The following is an 11,915-nucleotide window of genomic DNA, read 5'->3' on the forward strand; positions in this document are numbered from 1 at the left end:
AAGATGAAGTTTTGAAATCAGCACCCATTTATTCAGTTACATTTTAGTTTGTTGTGCTTTGTGGGCGATATTTCCCTGTCCAGGTGGGAATCCATGGAATGCCTTCCAGGGGACAGAGAGGCAACTAAGATGATTTCGTGACATACATCCCTGTGACAAGGAATGTAATTTCTCGTTTATTTCTTAAGGAGAAAAAAAAATGATACAAGAGAAAGACAAGGGCCCATACCTTTGTGCTCCAATGCCATTACTCTGCACTGTGGGCACAGGTTGTCTTAAACTCAAAGCAGTAGATGATAGCTTATTGTCTGCTACCTGAGAAATGGTCCTGTGATTGATTTCCAGGGACGTCCAAGGGCATCTATGTTCTCTCAAGAGGATGGGTGTCTTCTGAAATAACAACAGAGGACAAATGATCGTGAGCATAAACATGAACTCAGCCAGCAACAGATACAATAAGCCTGGGCTTGTGTCTGTCTGCATGGCAGTTCCGCCGTGTCTCCACAAGAGGAACCTCTTCCACCAGAGTGATCTCTCTGGGCCTACAGGAGAAGCCCGGTGGGATCGACCACCTCACAGAGTGGTGGTGACACATCCATGAGATGGTGCACTGAATGCGTGCCCCACAGAGCCTGGTGCACAGTGAGCCGGAGCTCTTCTTGATGCCATTCTGGAAGAAAAGTTTACATGAATTAGCAACAACACAGGTGCTTCAGAAGTTTGGAATCAACAGAGATCTTGTAATGGCTGTCCTTATCATTTGGGTGGAATATGAGATTACCTCGTCTTTAAATATGTCATAGATCCAAGGGAAACTGGACTTCTTGCAAGTCTAAAACTAGTACCAAGAAAGCCTTGAGGAGCTCATCGATCCAACTGGGTGTCACATCTCTGCTTCTCTCTCTCTCTCCTTTATTGTACGTTGATGCTGGAGCCAGTCATTGTGTGGAGGGCTGTGAGAAACAGAGAATCCTTATTTTCTTCTGAGAAACGGTTGGTGGTTTTGAACTGCTGACTTTAACTGAGCAGCTGAATTTAAATGCCAATTTACATTTCTCATGAGATAATGTTATTGACCCAATTAACTGGGGCCCCAGCCAAGGAGACAAGTGGGGGTAGAGGCCAAACCACATAGTAAGAAGTTGGTAGCTAGGCACAGGACTACGTGGTGAGGGGGGTCATGTGAGATGGGCAGTTAACCCCAAAAAGTGTTTATAGCATTCATTTATAATAAGAATGTAGTTGGAAGAAAACGGGTCCTTCCCTAGATTTGAGGACATTCCCAGGAACAGAAGTTCACAAGCCCAAATCCTGGGTTACCTCATCGGTGACACCAACCTTTGACATGAAATCCTTGACAGCTTCAATCCTTCTCCAGGTATCATGATGTTGAATATTGGTCCAATTTTGAGAATTTTTTTTATATTGAGGTGTAATCTGTGCTGAAGACTGTTTTGATCTTCAACTAAGAGTACTTTAAGTCTTTTTCAACTTTCAGCAAGCAAATTGGAAAATTGCAATCGGACTTATTGGAAAAAATGAAATAGAACTAGTAGTAACATGCCAATCATTCAGTCTGCTCAACCACTTTTCTCCTTCTTCTATATTGAGAAACGTATCCACTGTATGGCTGGCCAGGGTGAATTACAGATGGCAGAGAGAGAAGAGACATAGGGGAGAGAGTTCTCGGGGCAAACAGTGAAGAGTGTGCATCCGTCTCTTTTGGGTAGAGAAGCTAGACCTTCCTAAGACTCTAGTATATACTTTAGGCTCTCTCCTTGCTATCCCCACTCCTGCTTGTCAACGACTATTCTAAGTGATGTGCAGCTCTGCAGGTGCTCACTCGCCTTTCCCAAGAAATTTGAAAGACCGCTACCCGGCCATTTGACTCAGTGAGACGTATTCGCACCCATTCCAACAGAATTCAGACATTCGCCAGCAATATCATTAATATCGCACACAAGTAAAATTCTGCTGAAGATAAATAAAAACCAGTTGCAGCATCACACCAACAGGGAACTGCCAGCTATTCAAGCTGAATTCAGAAGAGGACGTGACGGAGCTCATTGCTGATGTCAGAGGGATCACGGCCGAAAAAAATATTGAGACTCTCAGGAAGATGCTTACCTATGTTTTATTGACTACACAGAGACTCAGTCAATGTGGAACGTAACAAATTATGGGTAATATTGGGGGGAAATAGGAATTCTATCACACTTACTTGTGCTCCTATGGAACCTGGGGTTCTTTCAAACTGAGCCAAAGGATATTGCGTGGTCTAAAATCAGGAAAGGTTTGCATTAAGGCTGTATCCTTTCACCCTGCGTCTTCACGCTTCATGCTGAGCAAGTAACCTGAGAAGCTGGACTGTGTGAAGAAGAATGCAGCTTCCACGTTGGAGGAAGGCTCATTAACAAGCTCTGGTTTGCAAATGACACAGTCTTTCTTACTGAAAGCTAACAAGGACCGAAGCACTCATTGTTGAAGATCAGAGACCTTGGCCTTCAGTATAGATTGCACTTCAACGTAAAGAAAACAAAATTCTTCACCATTGGACCGATAAGCAACATCGCGATACGTGGAGAGAAATGGATGATATCAAGGATTTCATTTTACTTGGATCCAAAATCGACACCCACAGAAGCAGCAGCCAAGGAATCAAATGAGATATTGTGTTGGGCAAGTCTTCTGCAAAAGACCTCTTTAAAGTGTTAGAGGTCAAAGACGTCATCTTAAGGACGAAGGTGCCCCTGACCCAAGTCATAGAACTTTCTATTTCCTCACGCACAAGGGAAGTTGGACAATGACCACAGGAGACTTCATGTCTTTGAATTATAGTGTTTGTGAAAACATATGAATAGACCATGGGCTGCCAGAAGAACGCACAAATCTGTCCTGGAAGACATACCCCAGAATGCTTCGTAGAAGGAAGAATGGTCAGACTTGATCTGACATCCTTTGGACATGTGATCAAGGCAGCAGTCCCTGGAAAAGAACATCATGCTTGCTAAAGTAGAGAGAGGGGCCGTGAAGAAGAGGAAGAGCCTCAATGAGATGGCGTGGCATAGTGGTGCAACAATCAGTTCAAACACGGAAGCCATTGTGAGGCGGACAGACGACAGGCACCACTGTGCCCTCTTGTACATAAGACTTCTAGGAGCTGAAACCAACTCCACAGTCCTGAACAGCAGCAGCAATAACATTCTAAGGCAGCGGTTCTCAACCTGTGGGTCACGACCCTTTCACAGGGGTCACCTAAGACCATCGGAAAACACATATTTCCGATGGTCTTAGAAACCGAGACATCACTCCTCTATCCGTCTCCAGGCGGGTCCGCCCACATGCAGATACGCCCACATACGAGTACCCACCGTGAAGACTGTTACCCATGCTACACCATGCTTCCAGATAAAATCTCATTGATTTGTCATTAGAAATAAATATTTCGCAATCTATAATGACATATTGTTTTTGTGATTGATCACGATGCTTCATGATGTTCAATTTGTAACAATGAAAATACATCCTGGATATCAGATATCTACCTGATGATTCATAGCAGTAGCAAAATTACAGTTATGAAGTAGCAACGAAAATAATTTCATGGTTGGGGAGGTCACCACAACACGAGGAACTGTATTAAAGGGTCACGGCATTAGCAAGGTTGAGAACCACTGTTTAAGTGATACTTGACAGAGCACCTACAGAAATAGTTACAGGGATTACGGAAGTTTAGCCTAAAGAAGAGATGAATGGGGGCACAGATTCCTATTATGCCAATCTCCAAATATTGAAACGCTCTCATATGGACAAAGGCTCCTCCTGCCCTTTTGGTGAGCATGTCTGTGACTTCAATGAGCAGAAGTAGAAAGAAAAGGCACAGGTTACGTATAAAAAGGTAAATTTCAGCTCATTTCATTTCATAAATTCGTTTGTCCCCAAGTTAGACAAGCTTCTTCAGGAAACCCATCGTTCCCCATGTTGTTGGCAGCTGCTGACAAGTACGTTCTGACACATGGTGATCTTACACAAAGCACAACAAAAGGCTGCCCGGCCTATGCCATCTTCATGATCCCAACCCTGCCCGGCCTATGCCATCTTCATGATCCCAACCCTGCCCGGCCTATGCCATCTTTATGATCCCAACCCTGCCCGGCCTATGCCATCTTTATGATCCCAACCCTGCCTGGCCTATGCCATCTTTATGATCCCAACCCTGCCCGGCCTATGCCATCTTTATGACCTTTGGTTGTTTGGGTCTATTGTGTTATTCCTTCTCATAGAGGGTTTCTTCTGTTTTCACCGGTCCCCTGCTTTACCCGACACAATGTCCTGTTCTAGAAATCAGTCTTTCCTAAGGACGCATCCAAGGTCAGCAAGTCAAAGTCTTATTAACGTCACTTATGCAGAGCATTCTAATTATATTTCTTCTAGGACTGATTTGTTCATTTTCTATTTTTTGAGAACAGCGCAGCTTGCAGAGATCAATTATGCTGGCTCCCTCATCATTATCCAGCATCCAGCGTCTCCACGTGTCTAAGAGAGGACTGAAAATACCAGAGCTTGAGTGAGAAGTGCTTCAACAATCCAAGTAACACCTTTGTTTCTAAAAAACTTTACAGAGCTCTTTTGTAACCGATTTCCCCGATGCAATGTCTGAATTTCCTGATGGCTGCTTTCGTGGACACTGATTGTTGACCCAAGCAGAATGCCATTGTTGGCACCTTTAAGTTCTTCTCCAAACCTGGAATATTTAAGTATTGAGAATCCTGCGAATCGAGAATTCACACTAAATAGCCCAAAATATCTCCTCTCTTTTCAATTTTAAGATGTGTAGCCCATTTAAGCTTGCAAAATGTCTCCCACTTGCCTTTCATAGAAAGCCTATGTGTTAGACAGGGTTCTCTAGAGAAACAAAACCTGAATGCTAATAATTTTATATATATTTATACAGAAAGATGCACAACATAAGAAATAAACAGTTAATTAAATTGTAAAGCAGTACAAATGGCTCAGTGCAACTCACTCCCATGAGATAGTTGTGAGACGCTGGCAATCCTTCAAGTCTTGATGGCCACCAGGTAGTCCTCTGTAGAGCAATTCAGGCTATCCGGCCACAGGCAGCAAACAGCAAGGCAGGTCACCAACAGTCAGTCAGATGACAGGGTCCGACAGTCCCCAGCTCAAGCGATGTAAATTCCAATGGTGTGGCGAAGCAGGTCTTGAAGGAACCTCAAATTACAGCGACACAGTCCACGGGTTAAGTGTCCCACAGGCAGTGTAGCTTGCAAACTGAGGCAAAGAACAAGCAAGGTAGCCGCACACTGGTCTGATGATCAAAGAGCAAGAGACCTGAGAACTAGAAAGGCGAGGCTCACTGAGCCATTTAACCCTCTGCCCTTCAATTAACCCCACATGTGTTTATCGGCCAGGTTGGCAAAATAAACCAACTCAGCCTAAGCTAGGATGTCCTCCAGGTCTCATTGATGAAAACATTAAGGTTGAAAAAGCTTACTGACCCAACCGAGGAAACATAGATACAACAAAGCAAAGTTAAGAGGAGAGTCTAGTTTTCTGGACTCCTCAACCCAGACTTCTGCTGCAGTAGCAGGCGATCAAAGCAAGAGCTCATTATTCCAGTCTCTCTTGTTCCTTAGCACATATATCACTTCCATGCATTTCTAGTGGCAGAAAAGATGCCGAGCCCTCAATAAGAAAGTTATTTATTATTTAGATCCTTGATCCATCTTCCTCGCCAATTTTGGCAAACCTGACCCAGATTTCTAAAGATCATGATTTGTGTGAATTCTCACACTCTTCTTGAGTCTCGTAAGTTTCCAATCTTTCTATCTCATGAACCCCATTGTCACTATTCTTCGGTCATTCCATTTGTTCTGAAATTAGAAGGCACAAATTACAGTTTTCTACAAGAAAACAGACTTACAGTTGATTTCAAGAACTAGTGTCTTAGCAAAAATGTACTTTCTCACAGTTTAGTAGACTAGATATCTGAATTCAAGGTGCTAACCGCAGGGGAAGCAGCCCTGGGAGTGTAGTGGTTACAAGTTGGGCTGAGATTCGCATGGCCAGCAGTTCTCAACCACCAGCAGATCCTCAGGAGAAAGACCGGACTTTCTACTCCCATACAGAGTTACAGTCAACAACAACAAAAAAGAGTTAGTCTCTGAAACCCACAGAGGAAGTTCTACTTTGTTCTCTGCAGTCTCCACGTGGCTTCTTAAGCACCCAGGGCTTCTTAAGCACTCAGGGTAGGTCCATGTGGCTTCTCCTCTGGGATGTCTCGCACTTGTCAGTAGAGCGTCTCCTGGGGAGTGATCCAACTGCTTTTCTCAGAGATGCCCTCCCTGCAGATCTGCCTCTCTAGCCTGCCTGGAATGAAGATGGACAGAAAAAAGGTCTCCGTGCATACTGTGGTCTCATAAGGCTGACCACCTCCACTGCCACTTGGAAAAGATGCTGCTAGAACACCATCATCATCCTGGTGCTTCATACATGAGATTAAGAAACCATGGTAGCTATGTTCACGTCGAGCGCGCCTAGCCCACTAAAAGGTCAAAGCGCCTCCTTATTAATCAGATGACCATTTGCTCTGCTGTCTTAGGTCATGATGCCCCTCAGCTGGAGGAGAGGAGTTACAGTGTGCTTTCCTGGTGCACGCTCTCCTTTCTTTTGGGCAGGGAAGGATAGGTTGCCCAAAATACTGCTGAGCTGCTTCCTGTGTTTTGTTTTTGTTTTGTTTGTTTTTTTATGATAGAGAAAATGATTTCTTTATTTTACAATTGCATCCACATTAAAATAGTAGCAAAGGGCAGTAGATCCCAGAGGCTTAGGACTCTGTTCCCAACTTGGGTTGCTTTAAGGGCTTGCTGGGCATCCAGAGGGGCTCTCATCACAAGATTCCCGGATGTCTCCCCCAAGGCTCAGAAACACACACCCTTGCACATCCTGTTTAGTTGGTAGCCCCCCTGCTGAGCCCGAACTTCAAGGGCTATTGAGGCAGTTCAGCAAAGCCAGGAATCCCAGCCAATTTCGCTTGAACACAAGGATCTAAGAAAAGCCAGCGCCTAATCAAAGGGGCCCCTCTCTTTACCACCCGCAGCCCTGGCTGCCCTCGGCCATTCTGGCTGGCAGCGGCAGTTGGCTTCATTTTAGGAACTGGCTGTTATGCTAGGGCATCCCTGTTCCAGCCAGCACCAGCTTCCCCGGCCCCACCCCATCGAGATGCCATGGGGAACACATTTGCTGAAGGTCACATATATGAACAACAACAACAAAATCACTGCTTTCAAGTAACACAAAACAGCTCGGAAAATCTTACTGCCTTCTACGGCCAGATCACAGAAATGGGGGTGAGGACCCTGCACAGCGAGGAGAGCTTTTGCATATGGGAGCCCTGGATGGGTGTGTCCACAGGCAGAGAGATGGGTGTGTCCACAGGCAGCCTCCACGGGCTTGCATCCCGATAGGGAAGGTTCCCTTGGCCCATCTTCCCAAGCTGCTCCCTTCTCTCTGGCTGTGGACTGCCCTGGGGGTGGGGGCGGGGAGGTTTGCTTAGGTTTCTCAATAAAAGCCGACTGAGAACTTGAATACATTCTTGTACTCCATCTGCTCTGGAAGAGGAAGGAGGACTAGAGAGGGGACAAGTGCCCTTTCAGGGACTTTCAAGCCAGTAGTTGCCAGGAATTCGTAATGACCCTCCAAAGTTCACAGTGGCGCGATAGGAGGGGGCTTCCAAGAATTCATGGAAAAAATTACCTTATCTCTTAATTCTATTTTTTCCACAAATGTTTTGAACTGCCCGCCCCCCATCCCTCCCCATCCTTGTATGTGCGGTTTCTATCGGACATTCTTGCTCACGTTCAGAGAGATGTGCCTGGCACCGAGGAGTGGGAAGACAGGGAGGAGGTCTGCGTTGGGTTCTCTGAGCTTGGCGGTGATGCGGGGATGCAATCGAGAGGCGGCCTCTGAAGTGGATCCAGTAGGAGGGGCAGGTGGTAAAGGATAAAACAAAAACCTCCAAACTCACATTAAATCGATGTCAACTCATAGCGACCTGGTATAATAGGGTAAAACTGGCCCTATGAGTTCTGAGACTGCAATTCTTTACAGCAGTAGAAAGCCCCGTCTTTCTCTCCGTGGTTTTGAGCTGCCGACTTTCAAGTTAAGCAGTCCAATGGATACCCATTACACCATGTATCAAGGCCTAATTTACACTTCAAATAGAATTTACTTTTTATTTTATATATTTTTTTAACTTTACAAAATTTATTTGCGGGTGGGGCTATCTTGGGGGGGTAATAGGAGATAGTTGTGAACACTTGATCTAAAATGATTTGCAAGGGAATATACTTAACAAGTGACGTGAGGGAGTTTATTAAAAATTGGGGCGATATCTTGATTTCATAGTGAGTTTAGCAAGGCATTTTTTAGTAGCTGTTTTAAAAAACTCACAGAAACAGTTTTTAGTTTTTGATGAACTTGTAAACAAAAAAAGCTCCCATTTCTGAAACATCGGACAGTGTAAGACATGATAAAATAATAATAATTTATAAATTATCAAGTGTTCGTGAGGGAGGGGTGACACGGAGGGAGGGGGAAAATGAGGAACTGATACCAAGGGCTTAAGTGGAGAGCAAATATTTTGAGAATGATGATAGCAACAAATGTACAGATGTGCTTGACACAATGGATGGATGTATGGATTGTGAAGAGTTGTACGAGTCCCCAATAAAATGATTTAGAAAAGAAAAAGAAAAAAGAAATCAGATGGTGCCCAACTGTCAAAATAACAAAAGGCTCCCATTTCAAAATATAAGCAAAATCCCAGGTCCTGTAGATGTTGACTGTGATCACATTTATCTAAGCAACATACATAGGTGCTCAGTTGTGAGATGGTAACTGATTTTCTGTGGAAAATGTGTTTTTTTTTCTTTACTACCAAGAACATTATACAGTTGATGCACATTCCTGTAGATAATCTGGTCATCACTATGTTTTCCTTAAGTCTTCACTTTAGACCAGCGGTTCTCAACCTGTGGGTGACGACCCTTTGGGAGGTCAAATGACCCTTTCACAGGGGTCACCTAAGACCATCGGAAAACACATTTTTCCGATGGTCTTAGGAACCGAGACACCGCTCCTCTATGTCTCCAGGCAGGTCTGCCCACGTACAAGTACCCAGATGAAGACCCATGCTATACCATGCTTCAAGCCAAAATTTCATTGATTTGTCATTAGAAATAAATATTTCACAATCTATAATTACATGTTGTTTTCGTGATGAATCACTATGCTTCCATGATGTTCAATTTGTAACAATGAAAATACATCCTGCCTATCAGATATTTACATGGCAATTCATAACAGTAGCAAAATGACAGCTATGATGTAGCAACGAAAATAATTTTATGGTTGGGGGTCACCACAACATGAGGACCTGTATGAAAGGGTTGCGGTACGAGGAAGGTGGAGAACCAGGGCCCTAGATGCTGTTATTCTAGCACAGGTAGGCAGTCAGAGTCTCTCGTGCTCAATCACTGGAACCTCTGGTTGCTACCATATCAACTGGCTTGCGGACAAGAAGTCAACCATTTTTAGAATGTTTTACGTGAACAACTTGCAAACCTCAGGGATGGAAAAACCCTAAGAACACACAATTGTGAGCATTAAAACCATCACAACTTTTGGCTGAAGACTGTTCAGGCATAACCTACTGTCAACTTGAGGACAGGGTGGAGTCTAGCCGTCAAGCAGGTCATATTCAATGAGGCCTCTGTGTGAGCATGGCCTTCTCCTGAAGACTCTGGGAACTCCTGTCTTCCTCCCGGGAGGCAGGAAACACACACTCTGTGCTTCGTCTTCCTGATGACAAGCCTGATAGAGCTATGCTGATGCAATCAGAGGCCAGGAGCTGGAGGAGCCATGTGGAGACGCCTGCCAACCCTGAGATGCTTCCACCTCCACTGGATCCACCAAACTTTCCACCCACTGGCCTCTAATCTGCCTGCAATCGCAATCGGCGTCATTGCACATGTTTTGTGAGTCTGAAGAGGAATTTATAGACTTATATCAGACATATGGGCTAATAGAAGACTTAGGGACTCGATCTGGACTGGGCTGTGATATTTTCTCAATATACAATTGCTCTTTTATATAAAGCTCTTTCTTGTACACCTATGAGTGTCTCCAGATTTGTTTCTGTAGTCAACCTGGACTAATGCACCATTCTTCTGAAATGACACCTCAAAGCAGTGTAGTTCAAAATGAAAGACTTTAAGAAAAAAGGGGGGGGGCATATGCACAATTTCTCCACCAATTTGTGTGTCAACCATTTTAGTTAACTTTTCCACTTGAAAAAATGCAACAGAAAACATGTTTCACTATCTTAATTAATATTCACAATTCCAACTGTTACAGCTCAGGACACAGCACCCCCAGTGCTGCCCAGAGCCAGTTTATACTGAAACTAAATTCTTTGCACCAAGTAAATGGTTGTCCACCACCACTGGCTGGCTAGTGGACAGATGAACTAAAATGTCTAGATCTGGGGAGAAACAGGTGCTGCTCCGATCATCTGCTCTGCTTGTCCTTCTGTTCTTCAATTCACGCTTAGACACCTGTGGGAGGCGCCCTGCTGACCCTCTGGAGGAGGCTGCCTGCTGCGCTGTTTGCTGCTTTAACGTTGTCCAATCAAATGCATAGTCCTGTTGGTGGTTCAGGGTCCTGAAATGGTTGCAGAATAGCTGCCTCATACGTGTAATCCAGGGCTTTCTCAAAGCGCAGCCCACGACAATAGTTTAGGCGCATAGCAAATTCTGCAGGGAAACCCTTTTCCACAAAACTTGAACAGGAGCCAATATCATCTTTTCACTAATTTTTTCATATTTCTGTTTCTTTGTCACAGCCTTTATTCCTTGCCACAGCAGACCAGCTCGATTAACATACATCCAAACACATCCTAAGGACTCCATGCCATCTCGGCGACTCTTCTCATTACCAAGATGTGCACTGATGCTCGTGTGCTAGAGAGACGTTCATCTTCTCTGTATGGTATGTGTTGCCTGGTCCTGTTGTCTCGGGACTTTTTGGCCAAACCCGAATCAATAAGGAATAACTGGCTTACTCCTGAGAAAGATGGGTCCTGAGAAGTACTAACAAGCATGCTTCTGTTCCTCATCCCCACTGCAGGTTCTAAACACATATTACTGTGATGCCCAAGACCCAGTAGGAAGTTATCTGGTTTAATGTCTCTGTGTATTAAATTCTTGGTATGCACTCATTCGATTCTACTGATCATCTGGCCGGCTAACATCAGTGCAAGTTTTCATTGTGAACCTTCTGGAACCAAAATGGAAGAGGTCTTCAAGGCTGGGTCCGAGGACATTGTAGTCTTTTTCTTGACTGTGCCCCTCTCTGTGTGTGGGGGATGCCACTCCCGCCTTGGAGAATCATGCAATGTGCTTTCGTAGGGCAACTGGGGTTGCTGGGCCTTCTCAGCCTCTCTCTTCGCTGCCACTTCCTCGCTGTTGGGGATGTTGATCGCCACATAAAAAAGCTTGATCTTATCTACCTTACCAGTTTATATTGCTCTCCTACCATCAATTCAGCCATGGAGCCACTGCTGCTCCCCATCCTGGAAATGAAGGAGGTGGGGTCAGGCCCCAACACCCAAGAGGGAGAGTGGGTCCTCTGGGGCTGGTCCTCGGAGCCAGGCAGTTTTTGAATGACTATCCAGGTGACTGGGCCAGACCCCTCGCTCCTGCCTGGTCACCGCTGCCTCACTCCGCTGGCAACACTTCTGGCTGGAAAGAGGGCTCAGTGAGTTGGGGACTGTCGCTGCCTCCCACCTGGAGTGACTCCGCTCCAGCCAACACAAAATCTAGAATTTACTTTTT

At 44.9% G+C, this 11,915-nt stretch overlaps 1 pseudogene; it reads right to left on the reverse strand.

The window, feature by feature from the left end:
- LOC101650226 overlaps positions 1–11,652 on the reverse strand; it is a 158,381-nt pseudogene extending 146,729 nt beyond the window's left edge.
- Between the last annotated feature and the right edge of the window lie 263 nt (positions 11,653–11,915).

Source organism: Echinops telfairi, unplaced genomic scaffold (assembly GCF_000313985.2).
Source record: "Echinops telfairi isolate 266 unplaced genomic scaffold, ASM31398v2 ScPeMD7_7467;HRSCAF=8505_1, whole genome shotgun sequence".
Lineage (NCBI taxonomy): Eukaryota > Metazoa > Chordata > Mammalia > Afrosoricida > Tenrecidae > Echinops > Echinops telfairi.